The sequence below is a fragment of the Polyodon spathula genome, chromosome 9 (assembly GCF_017654505.1).
Source record: "Polyodon spathula isolate WHYD16114869_AA chromosome 9, ASM1765450v1, whole genome shotgun sequence".
NCBI classification, from domain to species: Eukaryota; Metazoa; Chordata; class Actinopteri; order Acipenseriformes; family Polyodontidae; genus Polyodon; species Polyodon spathula.
Genome location: NC_054542.1, coordinates 27,952,207 through 27,969,309, shown reverse-complemented (window position 1 = coordinate 27,969,309; position 17,103 = coordinate 27,952,207). Strand labels below are relative to the sequence as shown.

The 17,103-nt window shown below is 39.4% G+C and overlaps 1 protein-coding gene across 1 annotated transcript in view; it reads right to left on the bottom strand.

Annotated features, from left to right (window-relative positions):
- The window catches only part of LOC121321066 (peripheral plasma membrane protein CASK-like), a 198,376-nt gene that overhangs the window by 179,692 nt on the left and 1,581 nt on the right, over positions 1–17,103 (bottom strand). The gene's annotated exons all lie outside the window — the stretch shown is intronic.

Genomic DNA, 17,103 nt, shown 5'->3' with positions numbered 1-17,103 from the left:
TTCACTACATTTAAAACAAAAATAAACAAATAAATAATTTTATATTTATTGGCAATGGCAGGTATTCGTTGTTGTGTGCCCCTTCACCATATTAGGGAAAATAAGCGTGACAGACAGGGAATCAATGTGGTCAATATACTGTAGTCAGTGTTTTTTCTTCTATACAAGCTAGACAGATTGTCTGTGTTTTTGACCTGTTCTGTGAAAGCAGCAACACCCCCATGCAGCCACCTTGCATTGCTGTGTGGAAAGAACAGAGCAATGAAACTTGGAAGACAAAGGTACCAAACCCAGTCCTTTTACAAACACGACATCCTTTAATATGGTTAGAAATGGTTTTCCACAGCAGCAGAGCAAAGTGGTCGAAAGACATTACAGCTGCTACCTAACAATATATGGTTTATAATTATTTATTTTTTTTATAATAGTGAAATGTATGCCTTTCAGGATAAGGAATTAGATCATTCCACAACCATGCCAAATACACAGTGCATTAAGACAGCTTTAACAAGTGATTGACATGAACACATACACCACTAGCTACAAAAAGAACTAGCTTACAAATAGCTTTAAAACTACAGGTGGTCGTAGCTGTTCTATTGAAAAGCCCTAATACATCACAGAACGTATGTGTGATCTCAACTGTAGTACAAGTACACACATTAGTTTTGCCATATGCCTAAAACACACTTTGATGCAGTCAGCAAAGATAACACAGGCAAAAGCACAAGTAAACATCAGTACAAAAACAGAGCTTTATTAAAATACTTGCTAGTTGCCAAATCCCACAATTAATGGGATACCCAATACTGTTGACGGTATTGTACTTTTAGTCAACCTTATCATTTAAAAAATAAGATGAATAATTACTGAAACTACACACTTATTTGGTGAAGTTCGTTACTTTTTGCATTGTATCGTCTGCCTGTAAACCTACAAACTTATATAGAAGTACTTAGCCTGTACATTTTGGGGTGAAATCTATTTTTTTTTTTTTATTTAGTCATCTGTGTGCAGATGTTTCCAACCTGTGGTCTGAAATGAAACCCAAGGTAAGAGTGACAGTAGGCAAAGTATCAAGCCATTTTCACAAAGACCAAATGGTTAATCTCCTACATTATACACACACACACCATACCAACCTGTGTCCCTAACCCAACATTACCTGACAGAACTATTCAATCAGACATGTCTCGTCTTGAAATGAATCAGTCATTGCTTAAATGTAACCTATTACAAGACATGCGCACAAAGTTAACATCTGTCAATTGCCCACCAAAACTACACAAAATGCAGAAAGAGATGCATACAAAAATCTGTAACTGCTAAACTCACAAGTGGTCAGAATAATAATACACATCACACTGAATATAAGAAGAACCCGGTAAGTACCCAAGCTCAGGCACTAGTATGTTTGCTAGTTGTTAAGAAAAAGCTGATAGTACTGTAGCCCCTCACGACTCTCTATTCAAGTGTCTACACCTGGAAAGAGAGTAGTCAGGTGTTGCTGCCATCTTTGTTTCACTCACAGCTCACTTGCTGCAGGAGCATTGTCTCGGTTTTTCTGTCACACAGACACTAGATCCGGTTGATGCCAAAACAAAAGCAACATATTGTGTAGAGCACTGGAGAGTACTGATGGCTGCTCTGTACATCAGGCTGATTAAAGACAGTATGTTCAGTTGCACTTTACAGGTCAGTGGTTTAGAGGCCCTCTGCTTCATTGTTGCTTAACGAAAGGAAGAAAGCCAAATGAGAAACTGTATCCTTCCCCACGTATGCCACTTGAGGCTGCTTCAGCTACAGCAGGGTTCTCCCCAGGCCTTTTCAGCCGGGCAGGCTATCCGGAGAATGGCTGTCGCCACCCGCCTGAAAAAACCTGATCCGCCTACCTTGCAGATGCTATTGTGCCTTTAACAAGAAGGACTGCGCTTCTAGCAGACTAGATCACTTTCACGTTGCTGGGTGAAAAAATTCATCTTGGAACCACATGACAACTCGTTACGTCTTGACACAACATTTAACCAATAAGAGAGTTGAAGGGGCAGGTTTTCTGTGTTATGCACTTCGAGAGGTTAAAACATTTCATTCAACGGTTATGAAGGTGACCAAACATGTGCGAGTACTGCTAAGTAAAAAAAAAAAAAAACAAGGTCAGAATGAACAGCTGCATTAAAAAAAAAATGTAGAACAGCGAAAAACAAAATTTGATGTGCATTAACAAAATGCCCTGAAAACTTAAAGAAAACAGTTTAAAACGAAGCAATAAGCTCAATAATTAAGCTAAAAAGGAAGTGAAAAGGTTACCTTTTTTTGTGAACTCCAATAAAACTATGTTATCTTTCCACCGTGAAATCCTGGAGTACCTAAATAAGCATGATAATTTACCATAATAAAAAACAGCAATGAAAGAAAATGTAGAACATAAAAAAGAGCGACCAGATATAGTCAACGAAAGACAACACATTATTCAAATTCTTTGTCGTATTATATATTTAAGGTAAGGCAAGTTTATTTTTCTGTTAAAAATGCTCCCTGCTATAGTGCTCCCGGCAGAATTCCTGGGGAGAACCCTGGATAGTAACTAATGTAGAGAGTTTTCTGAAGGAAATGTGAAAGAAAAATAAATAAAAATGAACATACATTTATTATTTTGTATCCTTTAAATCTGCTGAAGTATAATATAATAATATCTTTATTTTTATGTAGCGCCTTTCATAGTGGACCACCATCACAACTTACTTTACAGAGGTAGGCTGTGAATTGTGGATTATATGCTCAGTCACTTACAATAGTACATTGATTTAACATCTCATCCGCAGGATGGAGCACAAGGAGGTTAAGTGACTTGCTCAGGGTTACACAGTGAGTCAGTCAGTGGCAGAGGTGGGATTTCAACTGGTGACCTTCTGGTTACAATCCCTGGACTTTAACCACTGGACCACACTGCCTCCAAGACACCTTGCAAAACATACCACATCAAAAGATATGTAAACCATTGAAACTAATCCAAATCACCATGCACTCATTAAATATAGGATTACCTGCAGGCAGGATTATATTTTTCTGGTTCAGAAACTGAACTTTATCTGGTTGCCAAAAATATGCAAAAGCCAAATGACTACAGTGTCACTTCAGACCTTTTCTACAGAATCAGAAACCAAAAGTAAACAGCAAACGCTTTCATCGAGTCAACACAGTAACTGGTTCTGGAAGGAAAAATTTGCATACTCTAGAGGAACTCTCTGGAGGAATACATTCACTGTCAATTACATCTTTACATTAAGACATGATAATCTATCCACTATGTCTGAATCCTGAAAACATATCAACATGAAAATACCATGTTTGTTCCAGCAGTATAATATGTGTTACATGGATAGAATCAGTGTTCTATAAAGTACAGTAACTAGTATGTCTTATGATACGTATTATTATAATATACATTATGCATTTCATGTAATGGTCTGTCACACACTACACTGTGAACATAACTGCCTTGGTTTTGTACCACTCTTCACCAAGCTTTTATTGTTATTATTCAATCCTAGCCTCCTATGTTTCAGGTTGCATTTCACTATAATCTTTCACTCCCTGTCCTCTTACTGCATGATTATGAGGACCCTTTCTTAATGCCTGCACTGGGTTTCATCAAATGTAATGGCTGCAGATACCGGAATACATGATTCTAGTTAATAAATGGGGATGACTCCTTACATCAACAGAAACATTAGGTACATTAAAGTACTCCTCTATTTACACTTTGTTATTTTGTATACCTATTTATTTTGTTCATTCAAATGTTTGAAGGATTTTTTTAAAATGTGAAAGGCAGGAAATAGTGGAGCTGCTCCAGAACCTCAGCTCCGTCTCTTTCCAGAGCATTCCAGCTCTGCTCCGGCTCCATGCTCCAGTGAGTCAGCTCCGGCTCCATGCTCCAGAATGCTCCAGTGAGCCAGCTCCGCTCCGGCTCCATGCTCCAGAGTGCTCCAGTGAGTCAGCTCCAGCTCCGCTCCGGCTTCATGCTCCAGAATGTTCCAGTGAGTGAGCTCCAGCTCTGCTCCGGCTCATTGCTCCAGAGTGCTTGAGTGAGTCAGCTCCAGCTCCGTTCCGGCTCCATGCTCCAGAATGCTCCGGTGAGCCAGCTCCGCTCTGGCTCCATGTTCCAGAGTGCTCCAGTGAGTCAGCTCCAGCTCCGCTCCGGCTCCATGCTCCAGAATGTTCCAGTGAGTGAGCTCCATCTCTGCTCCGGCTCATTGCTCCAGAGTGCTTGAGTGAGTCAGCTCCAGCTCTGTTCCGGCTCCATGCTCCAGAATGCTCCAGTGAGCCAGCTCTGCTCCGGCTCCATGCTCCAGAATACTCCAGTGAGCCAACTCCGCTCTGGCTCCATGTTCCAGAGTGCTCCAGTGAGTCAGCTCCAGCTCCGCTCCGGCTCCATGCTCCAGAGATCGAGCGCCAGCTCCGCTCTGGCTCCATGCTCCGGAGTGCTCCGGTGAGCGAGCTCCAGCTCCGCTCCGGCTCCATGCTACAGAGTGCTCCAGTGAGCGAGCTCCAGCTCCGCTCCGGCTCCATGCTCCAGAGTGCTCCAGTGAGTCAGCTCTAGCTCCGCTCGGGCTCCATGCTCCAGAGTGTTCCAGTGAGTGAGCTCCAGCTCCGCTCTGGCTCCATGCTCCAGAGTGTTCCAGTAAGCGAGCTCCAGCTCCGCTCCGGCCCCATGCTCCAGTCACCCAGCTCCAGCACTGCTCCACTCCGCTCCAGCTCATTGCTCCAGAGTGCCCTAGCTCCGCTCCAGAGTGCTCCAGCATCCCCAGCTCCAGAGCTCAGAAGACAGGCAAGCTCCGTTTTGGTTCCCCAGAGCAGGCTCCAGGGCTCCGGAGTCAGAGCATGGCCAACCCTAGTCAGATCCGGCAACTTTGCTTGAATCTGGTTACAATGGATTTTCATCACCTAGTGAGGTGGAAAATAACCCTGTACCTTCAAACCATATGACAAGTAAAACAGTCTGCAGGTGACCCTATATTAAATGCATCAAGTTTGGCAAAGATCAGTGGCAGTTTGTATTAGTTGCAGTGGATTGAATGAAATCAGCAGGCAGTTACATAACCAGACGATTCCCAACATCCTTAGCATGTGGAATGACTGTATATAATAGCAAACAAAAAAGTTACATAATAACTTACAGAAACAGCTGGTTCCTACCCCTCTGCCTGAAAACGTTGGGTTCTCTGTAAAGCACACGGTCTCATGCTGTGTAGAAAGCATGTACACAGATTAAGCGTGATGTGAAATAATGTCACACCACCAACACTTGCGATAACACAATTATAGTTCAGATTGAAGACAAAAGAACTGTTCACATCATAAACCCTTAACTACAACGATCACACCCGCTCAAAAACATTTCACCCCATAATTTAGTAATAGGAATGCATGGAAAATCACATCTTCGAATATTCAAACACAGCTGGTCTTCTCCGTTTCCACGCAGACAGTTGAAACTTAATCACTTTGGTGTAATACTACTGGGAGAAGATTATTATTACACAAAGGTCTTGTACAGTACAACTACAAAGAAAACAGCTGCCTTTGCTTTTTTATATTTACTGTTAGATCTTGGGGCATTTCATTTCCATAGCAATGGAAACCCAGCATTCGTGATCATAAAAGGTGATGCTAGAATGCATAGTATTAGTAAAACATGAAAACACTGTTGCATTTCCCCATCACTGTTTTTTTCTATATTTGGTGGTATAAACACTGTTCTCTTCAACAGTAAACATGGCAGGGAGCAATAATACCGTTTCACTGTATATTTTGATTTGATTTGTGGTTCTTATTGGATTACTAAAATAGACTAACCTCAACCCTAACCTTGGAGCAGTCATATTTTATTATCCACAATGAGCTTGGGATCCCAATATTCTTGCTCTAATTTTTACTTTATTTTTAAAATTCTGGTGAATGTCTCTGTTTGAAGCACCACAATAGTGAGGCATTATGTATTTAATGAAGTCTGCTACAAAAGAGAAAACACTGTCAAAACCATAATTACATGGCACAATGACACGCAAAAGCTACTTGTGGCCCAGGCATTTTAAACACTGCCACATATTGCAGGAAAAGTCTGGAGTAAAATTTTTGTTTGTTTGTTTGTTTTTTTGCTTGTTTTAAAAAGCAGATTACTCAATCAGTAATTTAAAACGTATACATTTTTAACCAGACAAGTAAAACGTTTGTGCCGTAGCTGAACTGCCAGTCGTCAAAAGCATTCTCAGGTCAATTTAAAAGGCAGGCTGAATGCATTTACTATAAAGCTCAGCTGTGTCTTACTCTTGGATCACAACGTTAATGGCAATTATTATATCAATCTAGCACATGAACCTACAAAGCATACTTTTATTCGTAACATAAATAAACATGTGTGTTTGTATTGCATTATAGGTCTTCAGAGGAATCCCTGACTGTGTAAAAGAAAGACTTGTGTGCTGGTCTGTATTCCAATATTTGTTTCCCCCACAGCTTAACTGCTTAGTCATAAAACTTCATGAGAGAGGCAGCTTGTTCTCCGCCAGTAAAAAGAACATGTTTTTTTTTTGTCAAGGATAGCACAGACACTTCAGAGTACAGTGAAAGGCAACTCGTGCAATTTATTTATAGTGAGCAACAATTAACGTTTCCTTTCCATGGTAAAGGTGCCCTGAGGGTTTAAAACACAGGAGCTCCGTAGACATTTAGTAAACAAAAAATAACAAACAAATAGTTACCAGTCGCTACTTATGCTCCACTCACAGTCTTTCATTCTCTGGCTGTTTAAATGTTACAGTTTTCCTAATACAGGCTGTGTAGCCTGAGCACACAAAGCTACGTCCTCTCTGGGCTAGCTTCATCCTGGACTGAAACAGCTGCTCTCTCCATCCCAGCACATCACAATCATCATCCTCTCTTCGCTGTGCTGCTAAGCACCTGTTAAACACCAATCCTGGATTACTTCAATTTGGCGCCGAGGCGTTTATTTTAAATTGATCAAAACGACTACGGCCCTTAAACGAGGGCGGCCTTTATTAATAATGCTACAATTTTCAAATGCTGCAATATTTTATTACATGATTTATGACATTCTAGAAGTGTCACGGTTGCTTATTTTCTGTAATATGGTAGCCTACCTGTATGTAGCAGTGTGTGTGGCTAACCTACTTTGACTACAGTACATTTATCAGTGACAGTTACCAAGAGCCTATTAGGTGAGAGTTGGAAAGTTAGGGGAGTACTGTACCAGCGAATCAGGAGTGTGTACTGGTTGTTAAGGGGCGGGACAATGCTGGTGTGACAAATACAAGGGCGCCTTTAGAGGGCAATGTCAAATTGAAGTAATATGCTACCTATAGCCCTGCCCTTACTAACGGGTGCACTAATTAGTTTAGGTAATTAAATTTAGCTTTCCTAACACCAACATCCTCCATTTTGCAACACGCTACCATTACACACACACACTTCCTGCTAACAGGGAAGTTATTCATCATCATAACAACAACAACAACAACAACAACAACAACAATTCTTTCCACAGGTTAAACAATAAACATGTTTGAATAACACTGTTTAACAAGTAATTGACAGTACAGTTCACCGTCCTTTTGTTTGGTTCAAAAATAATTAACCAGTTCATTGTCTCTTTGTTTTCCATGGCTGTTGGTGTACACACTGATGTTCCGGTCCTGCTGTTGATCTTCAACCTGGCCAGGTAAGTTTATCTTTTACTTAACAACAGTCCTTAAAGTCACAATCCATGAGTCCAATCATCACAAAAATCTAATGACCAGGCCCAAGGAAAGGCCTAGCGACAGTCTTTGTCACACTCCACCCCAGCAGGAGGCCTAGATATGTCTTGCACAATATTATCATATAGGTTTTCTAAAAACAATTAGGCCTACATTTCCAAATGCAATAAAAACAGGCATTCCTTTACAGCAATACATTAGCTTGCTTGATAACTGATTAAAGTGTTTAAGCAAGCCTGCTCTCTCTTTGAATTGTGCTTTTAAAATGTCATATAATCATAAATCAACATTTTAGACTGTTTTTAGCTGTGGTGCAGTTCTGTGCTAAGAGAAACTTCAAGAGAAACTATGTTTTCCCCTTAAAAACAGCAGCATACAGTAGAACTTTACACAATTGTACACTTGCCAGAGCAAATGAATATGGAATTAAAAACCTCAAATATTTTTATGCATTCCAGCTTCAGCGCTCTCTATGCTCTCTCCATCCCAGCCTTTGAAGCAGCTGGAACAGACTGAAATTCTGGCTGCAGATGAGATGTACATAAAAAGCACTGGGACCAGCAAATCAAAGTCAGGCTTCAACCAATATAAAACTCCTACACAGCAAAATGGTTTTGAAGGAAGTGTGCAGAATATGCAACACCGACATAAATCAGAGCTTCAACCCTCTCCGTTGGGTGTTCCTCAGTGTGACAGACGATGAAATAATGTTGATCCTTTTAGAAGGAGAGGATGAATAATACAATAAAAAGGCACCTCTAAATTCCTTATAGGTATTTCAATTAAAAAAAAAAAAAAGTCAAATGCTAAACACCTTTCCCAGCCTTTTACAATGGAGACTGTGACGCCAACACCTGTCAATCCCCTTTGCTTATATATCTGTAGGGTTCACTCAAGGTATTGTCATGCATAAAAGCATAAACAAAGAGCCCCCTGTAGCAATACATTATGCTTCTGTATTGAGACTGCAGGACCACCCTTTCATTCAGGATTATTGCCACACACACACACAATACATGTGTGTACAATATATTTTTAAGAAAACGGCCACTTTGTTTATTGTAAAGAAACAGCAATGGCTGGAGTTAAATAAAAAAAAAATCATTTACAACATGATGTACTATTTTTGCCTGAAATACACTTTTTTTTTTTTTTTTTTTTTTTAACTTTATGGCATCCTTTGTTTTGTTATTAAATTCAGTGGGGTAGAATAAGGCCTTCACTGAAAATACCATGTTCATCCGAGCACTCATTTTATATAAGGAAGCATGTACAGCGTACAAAAACTGGACAGTGAATAGTCTGCACATCCCGTAAATTCTCCCAAGAATTTACGGCCATGGTCGCCACCAGACACAGAGTTAGGATTAGGAGGCAGGTCTTCCTGCAAGATCCTCAAATGGCAACTTCCTGCCTTTGCCAAAACTGTCCAAAAAAGGGTTCATTCCTTTTGTGCGACAACCTCCACTGACCTAACAATCACACAACACAACTGTGTACCAAACAAAGGCAATATCTTAAAGCATTAGGGTCTTCATCATCCAGACACCAAAGAGTCATCATCTTACAGCGGGTCACAGGTAAAAGTGATGGGGTGGATTTTGACCAAGGAGTTTCCAAAACACAGACAATTGGAAGTTGCTAGATTAAACAATGAGATATTAGCTGTAGTAAGTGGGGTGGCAAGTTGGTTTGCAAACTTATACAAGCTTCTCTCACAGGGATGCTTGCATGATCGTGGTGAACACATTCTGAAGCAAAACGCAATTGAAACTCTGGAAGCTTCATTCATGCAAATTGTCAAACACTGAAATACCAAAGAAACAATTTCTGAATCCAGCTTTCTTGAAGCTTTGAGTGAAGTCAGTGAACTGACCTGAAAAGTAATGTCACTCCAGCAATGTGTATTACTGCAAAGTTACGGACACCCCCACAAACACACACACGCACACAATCACTCTGCTGTACATACCTGGGGGTCTTCAGTCTGGGAGTTTCAACTATATTTCTCAATTCAATCCACACAAATTAATTATTATTACAGTATAAAGTACATTAAAATGTCCAACAGCTTCTACCAGCTTGCACCCAGTGCTGGGTTTCACAGCTTCCCTTGTTTAGGTAGGATATTGAAATGACGAAGGGTCATGAGTTTGAACTACAATAACTTTGCTCTTATCGTATTCAGCATCGATTCACAGATGAACAACTCTAACCTGAATCTGTAGGTTTACTGATAGTTGGTTTGGAGATGTGGGAAGTTCAAACCCTGATATGTGTAATGTGTGTTATTTTTTTTTCTAATGTTCTTTAAATTTACTTTTCAGCACAACTTCAAAAGCAGCGGCAGGAGCCACGGCTTTAATGTGTCAAACATAACTATTCACAAAGAAAATTGCTCTGTGTCACACATCCCTACTATTGTAATTACTGGTTGCAATAGGTCACACTTTGCATAATATGATTTACTATTGCTTTTTTGAATTAAATCTCTATATATTGTCATTCCCATTAATTTATATTGGTGACTGGATTTTTTCTGTTTTAAATAGGCCTAGGGGACTATGGCAATGCAAACTGACTGGGAATGAGATCTAGAGACTTCAAACCAATTCAATTCCTGTTCAAATCAACAGCTCCCACTGCACACTACAGTCCCTTCTAATCTCAATCCAGTTCTAGGACAGGTGTTGACAGCAAAACAAACACCAAGAACTAATCAGATTTGGATAACTGGCAATAATAGAGTTGGAATGAATGCATTTGCATCATTAGGTAGATTATCAAAAACAGAAGAACTCTATTTTGCGTAATAATGCAACACACATGGAAAGGGAAATTAACCTTGGCCTACATTTAACCCCACAGGTGACACTCTTTCTTATTGTATTTTTTTCAACTATTATTCTAAACTCCATCTGCTTCTGAAAAAGGACACACTATTAGATTCAGGCAAGACTATTTTATGGCATGCTACCCATACAGACCAAAATCTGGTTGCAACTCTATGGGTACTGGAAATGATCACATCGACAGCACAACCTAGAAATAGACGTAGGCTTAAAAGGAAAACTTCTTATCCCTTAGAAACTTAGCTCAAAGCACGGTAGACACATTCTTTGCACACATCCTTCTTTGATATTAATGTAACACAACATTGAAACAGATCACACATTGTATTTTATCAAAAGTGGTGCAAAGTCAGGTATTTCCAGTGATGCTGCAATGTCAGATTGTATGCTGTCTTCAGGGATCTGTCTTCAAATCCAGTGATCTGCAGGCCTCTCTTGCCTTGGCTAAGGTCAGTGTTCATGACTCCACCATCAGAAAGACACTGGGCAAAAATGGGATTCATGGCAGAGTAGCAAGGTGGAAACCACGCTCACTAAGAAGAACATCAAGTTTGCCAAAAAGCAGCTGGAACAATGTTCTATGGACAGATGAGTCAAAAGTGGAACTTTTTGGCCAGCATGGGCCCCATTATGTCTGGCGAAAATCAAACACTGTATTCCACAGTAAGAACCTCATACCAACGGTCAAGCATGGTGGTGGTATTGTCATGATTTAGGATGTTTTGCTGCATCAGGACCTGGACGACTTGCCATCATTGAAGGAACCATGAATTCTGCTCTGTATCAGAGAATTCTACAGGAGAATCTCAGGCCATCAGTTCGTGAGCTGAAGCACAGCTGGGTCATGCAGCAAGACAATGATCATAAACACACATGCAAGTCTACATCGGAATGGTTGAAGAACAAGAAATTTCAAGTTTTGGCATGGCCTAGTCAAAGTCCAGACCTAAACCCAAATGAGATGTTGTGGCAGGACCTGAAACGAGCAGTTTATGCTCAAAAACCCACAAATGTCACTGAGTTGAAGCAGTTCTGCATGAAGGAGTGGGCCAAAATTCCTCCATGGCGCTGTGAGAGACTGATCAATAACTACAGGAAGCATTTGGTTGCAGTTATTGCCGCTAAAAGGTGGCGTAACCAGTTATTGAGTCTAAGGGGGCGATTACTTTTTCACATGGGGGCATTGGGTGTTGCATAACTTTCTTTAATAGATAACACAAAATTGATACTTATTTCATTTATTTATTTGTTCACCCAGGGTCCCTTTTATCTAATATTAGATTTTGGTTGAAGATCTGATAACATTCAGCGTCAAAAATATGCAAACATGCAGAAAATCAGACAGGGGGAAAATACTTTTTCACGGCACTGTATGTTCCTTTTAGATTAGTTAAGCAATTTCTAGTACAACACTTACTTCCCCTACCTCCAAAGAGACTCAAGATGACTCCCAGAAGAAAGAACAGGAATATTTAACATGCTATGACAGAAAATTACATAGTTACTCTTACAGATTGGTTTTGTTACATTATTGATTTATTTATTTAAAGCCCACAAGGATACTGGGTGATTATGAAGTCCTGTTTGCACTTCTGCAAAGGAAAACACATCCTTAACCTCATTGGAGGATGCATTTCTTCAAGAGACAATGTGTGGAAATGCTGTAGGTTGCCATTTTTAACCCTTTAAGGTCCGGGATCATGTTAACACGATCATACTGAAGTGGGCTTCTAGGACCATGATCGTGCAAACACGATAAAAAAGCACTTTGATTTTTAGACTTACAGGGCCACCATACTTTGCAGTACAGGCTTCACACATGTCAATGGATAGGGAAGGGACTGACATTCACTTCCTGAGTTTTACTTTTTTTTTTTTCATGTGATGTCACTGAGAGGGGCATTTGGTGTCTAAAGGGCGGAGAAATTTTTGGCAGACAGGAAGAGATAAAAGCAAAACATCACAGGAACTTGTGTAGCGCTAATAAAAACGGGGAAACATTGTAAATCTGATGTATTTGACTTAACTATATTAGAACACTTACTCCATCATGTGTTTTAATATATATGTTTTTACAGCATTCATAAATATAAAGAAAGGAGTGGATATAAGCAATACTATTTCATGAACTAAATTTATCAGGTGTGGTTTTTTTTTTTCCCCTTATTACTGATAATGAAATGAGTAACTTATTTTACTTTTAAATATTTATTTTGAGAATATAAAAGCGAGAGTAGTGTCCATTATTGCTTATAAAAGACCCTGAGAATAAACGTGTATTATGTCATGGCAATCACTCAGGTGAAACAATGTCTTGTAATTTGCCCAAACATCAATATTTTTCAACAAAACTTTCAGGAAGTACTGTAAGGTCCCTTGGGTCACAGAACAAAACATGTATCCCTAAGCAGAATAAGTCTTGTTCAATATATGGGCATTAAGTTATGTAAATAATAATATTATATTGCTTAAAAATGTACACAGTAAAATACTCTGGCCTGCCAACTCCTAATTTTTTTTCCAGTCTGGTCCCCTTAAATTAAATAAAAACTAGTTGAAGAGCCCTGCTCTGACTGCTCTGTCTGTCCAGGGTATACGAGAAACACATGCAAGCAGTTTTACAGCAAGTATAGCACAAACCAGTCTGCATTGTTGCAGATTAAACTGCAGCTGGGACAGAAGTGTCCTGAACATTATATTTAATTTGTAATTTTATGACAATTGTATATTTTTGTAATAATATCCCTCGTTTTTGACTAGTCTGTATATTGTAATGCCAGCAATAAGAATTTTTTTTTTTCAAAACCTTTATTTGTTGACTGACCTACAGAACATAGTTACTAGCGGACTGCCTTAAGAAAATTTTTTCCTGAAAACTACAGTATCTCAGGGACTTGAATAAAAAAATGTAATTCAATAGATTTAATGTAAAAATGTTATGTTCAAATTACACTGTTAATTGTTAATAAAATTAGTAAAAACAAAATTGGTCATTTTGAAAAATGGAATTTGTCATTCCCAAGAATGGAAAAATCAGGAGCCCTATACATAATAAAAATAACTTAAAAATAAATAAATAGTGTGTTGAAAAAAAAAAGTGACAAGTTTGCATGGTTTCTGAACTACTTTATAATGTTCCCCAGAGTGTTGTGAAAACAAGGATACCATTATAAAAAAAAATGATTTTTAGTGAATTTTTATAGGAAAAGAGTCAACTGTGGATAAAAAGCGCCTGGTCCTGGGGGGCATCCCACTGAAAAATGCTTGGTCCTGAAAGGGTTAATGCCGTTGATCTTGTAGTCGATAAAAGCCACCCTAGAAACAATTTTTGGTCATCTTAAGCATAATTTAAGATGACATGAGCTACAGTGCAGCCCTCTGTGGTGGGGGTGTTGCTTTCAATTTGTTTGGTGCTTGTATTATTGCATTTGTTTTTTTAAACACTGGTCAGACTTGATTTGGAAAAAGCTGTTCCCTATGCAAAGCCCACTAAAAAGAACAAAAGCTCCTTCCCTGAGGTGCAATCCCAAACTCAATCTGACAGTTAAAGGCAAAATTCAGGTATTTCCTGTATAGTTGTAGTGGTGTAGTGGGTTTAATAGTTGAACACATAATTCTAAAGTAAGTTTCAAACAAAACAGTCAAAGTGGCCCATCAGATCCATAGCATTGTAAAGCTGTGTTAACCTTAACCACCTTCAAATCGATTTACACCAGTTAATATCAATTTAAGGAATAAATAAATATTTAAAAGGTTATTTGTTTGCTTCAGAAGGTACATTGCTCTTGGTTCTTTTTTACTTCAGTTAGGCCTATATACAGCCAAAGAATTATTTTGTCTTCCTGAAGTGACCTGTCAAGTTGAGAAGCAGAAAATGCTGTTTGGCAGTTGAAGGAGTCAAGGACAGGGAGAAATAAAGAGCCGTGCTGGAAAGACAGAGAGACTCTTGAATGTGATTTACTGCATGTATGAATACGCAGGCTTATTTGGATCACACAGTGATATGTGGGGAAGGAAGCAGCTGTCCCTAAACAGCTACTGGGGAATGTAAACAAACAAAGAAAAACTAGTTGTCTTGTCCAGCCTCACCTATAAAATAGAACACCAACAAATTATACTGCACTATAAAACAAAACAGGACTGAACAGTTTAGGTCAAATTCAGACAAAGCTCTTACAGTAGGTTGGTCCACAAATGTACTTTCTATACGAGATCTCGCGGTATTCTCATAATTACTTTACTACATTGTTCAAATCCAGCTTCCGCAAGGAACAGCATGAAAACCCCAAACCATTTTCATATTCACACAGTGCTGTATTATGTCAAGAGTGTTATCAAGATGGCTGAACAACAAATACAAAGTAATATCACATCCTTATGGAAAAAGCTTGGCCATTAAAGAAAAGAAACAACTTAGAGCTTTTCCTTTCGGAATGAATGGTAATAATCAGATTCTGCAGATTTTTTTGGGACCAAACCTGTATCTTTCAGGACTAGATTTGTGCATTCCTGTTATAGGCTATTCGGTCATTGTTTGGGACACACAGCAGCTTCTGTAACACCCCATTCATTCCTTTGTTAATAATGGCAGAACAGTTACTTTTACCAACGACTGCTTGCATCTGCAACCGCACATTACCTAGGGGAAAATCAATTTTCTTACATTCACAAGCAACATCACTTGGCCCCCTTCTACCATTGCTTCCTGGTACAACTTCCTGTTTTCTCCAAGATTTACTCCAATGGTCCAACAGTTTAGGTATTCTAATTTAGGGTACACTATGAGTTTAACTTTGAGCACTGGTACCAGACTGCCTCTGTTTAAAAGTAAGTACTGTCCATTTTACATTTCTCTTTAAGATATTATCTTACCATGTCACATTGTTCATAAACAATGGTGTGGGAGGACACCACAAATTTGCTGTAGACACAGTGCTCTGTGCCAGACGCCAGAGTGTACACAAATCTATAGGACCAGTCTGAAGCAGGCTGGCAGCCAGCTTTGCACACCGGTCGACCATGACAGGATTTTAGCCCAGCTGGACCCCTTCAATCCTGCAAGGTAATGGGCACTGTCTCAGACAGTGCTTTTAGTCTTCTCTCTGTGGCAGTACTTTAGGGCAATGCACAGCAGCATAGGAGAAAAAAAGAGAGACAGAACAGGCCTAAGATCAGTGCAGACTTTCCTACAGCACAGCAGCGCCTGATGACACACATACAGGACCTAGCCCTGATCTGGAGCTCTGCTGTATGCCAGTATGGGTCACTAACACAGAAAGATTTCTTTCTCCACTTTTTTTTCTATTTAAACTAAATATCACAGTATTTAGCACCTTCTGTTCGTTTTAAAACAAAGTCATTTACTCTCCAACGCTACTTCGATACTGCAGTTCATATAATTTACAAATCAGACAGTCGCAGATAAATAGCCCAACACCCACACACACACACACATTTCACCTTCTGTCAACATCAAGGTAAAGTGTGCTAGGAGTAGGGGCGGTGGCACAGTCACCCACCCAGTATTACCTGATGTGAAGTTCTTGTATTGGTTTTGGCTTTAACCTTCTGTTGCACACGGTGCACAAACATGACCTATGCCTCTCCTTGTTCAACTGCTCTATTAACAACGGACCCTTACGCAATTTACAGATAAACTTGCCTCTGGCTGTGGCTTATTCTTTTGCAATTCTATGAAACACATTCAGATTAAACACCCCACCCCACCCCACCCCAACTACCTGGTGATAGCATGTGTGATAGGTGGCAAACCAGGCTGGTATATTTATAATGTCTTGGTTAGGTTTACAACACAGCCTCTATTTCATTCTCTTTACCACTGATCAGAAATCTATCCAGATAAAAATGCTAATCATAATTAAGTAAACCAACTTAGCGACCGAGATGGAAGCAACTATGTAGCTTGTTGTTGAAATAAACTGTGAGTACAGCCAGAGTTTTAAGAGGCCCCCCGGATTTACATATTTCAATCTAAAGTGTCATTGCCCACTATAGGTGCAGCTCAAACACAGCACATATACAACTTAAATCATGCGTTTATCAATCAAAAATCTGATGGGCAACAATGTACTAAATGTATCTTTGCAACTTGGCCCCGTTTAAATGCGTTGTTGGCCACAAGCAGACAAAGCAGCAACAAAATTATATTAGCCACGAGTATTATCGGACAGAGCACTTATTTATTAATTAGAGGAAAGTCATTTGCTAGCAAAATATGAAAGAAATACACTACCATTAGCACAATAAATAAGGTCACATACTATTAATATGCTTGAAACATGAAAAGAAAAGGAAAAAAAATCAGGAAGAAGCTCTTGCCTTCATAACACGGCGTCCAGCACCGGTTTTAATATGTTTCATTTTAAGAATGGTGTAAATCAAGCGGCTGTTAAGTGGTAACAAACACCGTCCAATTCCAAAACTGACCATCGTGTGCATGTCTAAATAAGGTA